We start from the raw sequence: 5000 nt of genomic DNA, 5'->3' as shown, positions 1-5000 counted from the left end.
CCGAGGCCGACGACATCGAGGCGCGCGTCCGTACGCCGCGGAATGACGATGAATCTCTCCGTTCGTTCATTCGAGTTTCGCAGGTTTACCCCTGAACGGTTTCACGTACTCTTGAACTCTCTCTTCAAAGTTCTTTTCAACTTTCCCTCACGGTACTTGTTCGCTATCGGTCTCGCGGTAATATTTAGCCTTAGATGGAGTTTACCACCCACTTAGGGCTGCACTCTCAAGCAACCCGACTCTAAGGAGAGTCCCTCTCGCCACGGTCCTCCGTCGCTACGGGCCTGGCACCCTCTGCGGGAAAACGGCCCCGTTCAAGACGAACTTGGACAGGAGCGACCGCGACGAGAAAGCGGAACCTCCCGAACACCACATCTCCCGCCGCCTGAACAACGGCGGGATTCAGTGCTGGGCTTCTTTCCTGTTCGCTCGCCGCTACTAAGGAAATCCTAGTTAGTTTCTTTTCCTCCGCTTACTAATATGCTTAAATTCGGCGGGTGATCCTCCCTGATCTGAGGCCAACGATAAAAAAATGAGGCAGACGCGATATCCGTCAGCGTTACGACGACGCAACCGTCCCGGAGGAACGACGACGGCGTCGATGCGCTCTTCGGACGTCGAGTCCGCCTACTGTGTGTATTGCGCGAAGATCGCGACGATATTAAATCACTCACGACACATAACACGGTGCGTGCGTACACACACGCTCAACCCTCTCTATACATACACCGCCATGCGGCAAAAGTATTTCGAAGAGTCGAGCGCGCCGCTAGCGTATATGTGCGCGATATGAGATATTTCGCATATCATGCACTGTCCGCAGGCGGCACACCGCCGGTCGTTCGACAACGTTTGTGTAAACGTCGTCGCATGATCATCATCACAATCGACACGTGTGTGGTTCATCGTTGATATTTAAACGGACATTGGGACGAGGACTATTAGTCGACGTCACAATGAACCGTCATGTGCGCCCCCGTAAGGGCGCAATGTGGCATTTGTATTTTATACAGCCGGCCCTCAGACAGGAGTGGTCCTGGATGTGTCTCCACGGACCGCAATGTGCGTTCGAAATGTCGATGTTCAAATGTGTCCTGCAGTTCACACTATGACGCGCAGTTAACTGCGTTCTTCATCGACCCGCGAGCCAAGTGATCCACCGTCCAGGGTAATAGTTTTTACACCACTACCGCATGGATAATATTGTGTGTGTTAAATGTTACAAGTTACAAATGTTACATATGTATGTACATACATATATTATGTTTGTGGTATAACGATACACGACACACGATACAAGCGCGCCTACCGCAACAATGACGCTCTCGCGTGTTCTCGTTATGTGCGTTCGATTGACGAGCGCTCTCGTCGAGGTATCAACTCGTGGTAGCGGATTTGTATACCAGTCTACGTTGAAGTTACGACGAGCGCGACGCGAGATACGTTCGTCGGGTGGCGGCGCGAGATGCGCCACCCACCGTCGAACAGAGTCTCTTTTTTGAGTTTTGGGTGTTTAGGATATATAAATATTATCATCACCATCATCGTCCATCATCGTTCATCGTGTGTGTTGTGTGTGCACAACGACAACAAAAACAGCGCGACGACAACAACGACAACACGTTAATGATCCTTCCGCAGGTTCCCCTACGGAAACCTTGTTACGACTTTTACTTCCTCTAAATGATCAAGTTTGGTCAACTTCCCAGCAACGCCGACGGCCGTGAAGCCACCGCGTGTCGGTCCGAAGACCTCACTAAATCATTCAATCGGTAGTAGCGACGGGCGGTGTGTACAAAGGGCAGGGACGTAATCAACGCGAGCTTATGACTCGCGCTTACTAGGAATTCCTCGTTTATGGGGGATAATTGCAAACCCCAATCCCCAGCACGAAGGAGTTTCAGCGGGTTGCCCGGGCCTCTAGGCCAGGGAGAACATGCTGATTCCTTCAGTGTAGCGCGCGTGCGGCCCAGGACATCTAAGGGCATCACAGACCTGTTATTGCTCAATCTCGTGCGGCTCGAAGCCGCCGGTCCCTCTAAGAAGAATTTTAATACGTCGCCAGTGAGTTGCGTGACGGAGCCACGCACACCTAAATGACGACGCCTATTTAGCAGGCTAGAGTCTCGTTCGTTACCGGAATTAACCAGACAAATCGCTCCACCAACTAAGAACGGCCATGCACCACCACCCACCGAATCAAGAAAGAGCTGTTAATCTGTCAATCCTTCCGGTGTCCGGGCCTGGTGAGATTTCCCGTGTTGAGTCAAATTAAGCCGCAGGCTCCACTCCTGGTGGTGCCCTTCCGTCAATTCCTTTAAGTTTCAGCTTTGCAACCATACTCCCCCCGGAGTCCAAAATCTTTGGTTTCCCGGAAGCTGCCCGCCGAGCCATTGTAGTAACGTCGGCGGATCGCTAGATGACATATTTACGGTTAGAACTAGGGCGGTATCTAATCGCCTTCGAACCTCTAACTTTCGTTCTTGATTGATGAAAACACCTTTGGCAAATGCTTTCGCTGATGTTCGTCTTGCGACGATCCAAGAATTTCACCTCTAACGTCGCAATACGAATGCCCCCAGTTATCCCTATTAATCATTACCTCGGAGTTCTGAAAACCAACAAAATAGAACCGAGATCATATTCTATTATTCCATGCACGAAATATTCAAGCAGCATTTTGAGCCCGCTTTGAGCACTCTAATTTGTTCAAAGTAAAATTGTCGGCCCACCTCGACACTCACCGAAGAGCACCGCGATAGGATTTTGATATTGAACCGGCGTATTACCGCCGGCTCACCGACGATATGCTCCGCAGACGTGTCAGTATCACCGCGGATGCGGTGCACCGACAGCGCGGCGCACAAATGCAACTACGAGCTTTTTAACCGCAACAATTTTAGTATACGCTATTGGAGCTGGAATTACCGCGGCTGCTGGCACCAGACTTGCCCTCCAATTGTTCCTCGTTAAAATATTTAAAGTGTACTCATTCCGATTACGAGGCCTCGTAAGAGTCCCGTATCGTTATTTTTCGTCACTACCTCCCCGTGCCGGGAGTGGGTAATTTGCGCGCCTGCTGCCTTCCTTGGATGTGGTAGCCGTTTCTCAGGCTCCCTCTCCGGAATCGAACCCTGATTCCCCGTTACCCGTGACAACCATGGTAGTCGCAGAAACTACCATCGAAAGTTGATAAGGCAGACATTTGAAAGATGCGTCGCCGGTACTGGACCATGCGATCGGCAAAAGTTATCCAGATTCATCAAAATTAACGACTTCAGACGCGGGGCCCTCCGTCGATTGGTTTTGATCTAATAAAAGCACTCATCCCATCACTGGTCAGAGTTCTGATTGCATGTATTAGCTCTAGAATTACCACAGTTATCCAAGTAACTGAGTAAGATCTAAGGAACCAAAACTGATATATTGAGCCATTCGCGGTATCGCCTTAATACGGCTTGCACTGAGACATGCATGGCTTAATCTTTGAGACAAGCATATAACTACTGGCAGGATCAACCAGGGAGCTATCGAATAGAACACGCGCTCGTAGCGCGCACTCCGTCGATCCCGCGCGTCGACGATCCTAGATCACGCCGACGCGTTACGGGCGAGCTCTGTAAAACGTACACACAACACGCACATGTAAATAAATATTTATATGTAGTGTTGTGCGCACATAGAGAGTTTGGGGTCGCCGACGGGCGAACGTTTGAAACGGTTGTATCTCAAACACGTCAAACGTCCGCTGCCCGCCTGCATTTTCAGGACACACTGACGTGGCCCCAATTGGGAACGTTCGTACCGAGACGCGTTCACATTTTATTTAAAAAAACGTTTAACACAATACGGATGTGAAACAATCACGATTCCGCCCGGTGTCTATAGAGTAATGCCTCGCTAGATAGAGGTGTAAGTATAATTTTTCTCGGGACCGCTTCGATTCTATACGGACTCGTGCATACACAACGGTCCGTCGGCCCACACAGTTAAAGAGATTCATCTATCTCTCTCGTTTTATCCGAGAGAATACGAGAGACGACGAACGACGACGACGACGACGACGACGATAGTCGAGTCGTCCTGTCTGTCTGTAACGACGCGACTTTATTACATATATACATAGGTAGCAAAGTCTAGCGTCGTCTCTTTCTCGTACTCTCTATTATCGAACAAACGAGAGTGATGATAAATATTTATGATAGAGCGGACAACGAATAAGAACGCGTTGTCGCCCTAGCCTGCACAGCGGCGGCGCACGAACGAACGAACGAACGAACGAACGAACGAACGAATGCACACTCACGGACGGTACACGAACGAGAGTCGAGAGAGTGTTTTCTTATAGCAAAGATTTTATTCGTCGCGTCGAAAACACTCCGCCGCGGTCAAGCACATACATCACTCTCTACTCGTGATAATCGTACAACTACTTCGTGTGTGCACATATGTTGCTGTGTAGAGTAGAAACACACATGACAACACTAGCACACAGTCCAATTCGTAGACGATTATAACACATAACACATATATATGCACACCGTTTTTTTTTGTTTTCTTTCGGGGTGCATATATATGTGTTTTTCGTGATGATGCGCGCCCGCCGCCCGTCAACAACACAGAGTCGAGTCGCCGAAGTGAGACAACAAACGACGGAGACTGACTCTATGTTGTGAAACAGCTCTATCTCGCGCTCGCACTCGCCGCCGATCGTCGTTTGTCGTGAAACAAATGACGATCGCACCGCTGTACACATATGTCAAATCGTAGAGTCTGTGTCGTCGGGTTTGCGCGTTTCGCCGTGTGTGTGTACATAATAATATACATATGTGTGTTCGACGAGCAGGATTTTGTTTTTGTCCTGTCGATGACACAATTACCCAGACCTCCGACGCCTCACCCCTCACCCCCCCCCAGGCCAAGAGGGGAGGGGGGAGCGGGGGGGGGGGGGGGCTTAATTTGCTGAATATAGGAGGGTTTTTTCAGTAGTCGGATCGGCA

At 49.9% G+C, this 5000-nt stretch overlaps 3 non-coding genes across 3 annotated transcripts in view; all 3 read right to left on the bottom strand.

The window, feature by feature from the left end:
• The window catches only part of LOC142986907 (large subunit ribosomal RNA), a 3926-nt gene extending 3405 nt beyond the window's left edge, over positions 1-521 (bottom strand). The window contains exon 1 of the ribosomal RNA XR_012960435.1: positions 1-521. This exon is cut by the window's left edge and continues 3405 nt beyond it. This is a non-coding gene — a ribosomal RNA (large subunit ribosomal RNA).
• A 493-nt stretch (positions 522-1014) lies between these two features.
• On the bottom strand, positions 1015-1171 carry LOC142986947 (5.8S ribosomal RNA). The gene has a single exon (XR_012960472.1). It is a non-coding gene; the product is annotated as a 5.8S ribosomal RNA (ribosomal RNA).
• Positions 1172-1624: 453 nt separating this feature from the next.
• On the bottom strand, positions 1625-3526 carry LOC142986943 (small subunit ribosomal RNA). Its single transcript, XR_012960469.1, has one exon. It is a non-coding gene; the product is annotated as a small subunit ribosomal RNA (ribosomal RNA).
• Positions 3527-5000: the final 1474 nt, after the last annotated feature.

This window comes from Anticarsia gemmatalis, unplaced genomic scaffold, assembly GCF_050436995.1.
Source record: "Anticarsia gemmatalis isolate Benzon Research Colony breed Stoneville strain unplaced genomic scaffold, ilAntGemm2 primary ctg00000049.1, whole genome shotgun sequence".
Classification (NCBI taxonomy): Eukaryota; Metazoa; Arthropoda; class Insecta; order Lepidoptera; family Erebidae; genus Anticarsia; species Anticarsia gemmatalis.
The sequence above is the reverse complement of the archived record's forward strand: the minus strand, read 5'-3'. Positions and strand labels throughout refer to the sequence as shown.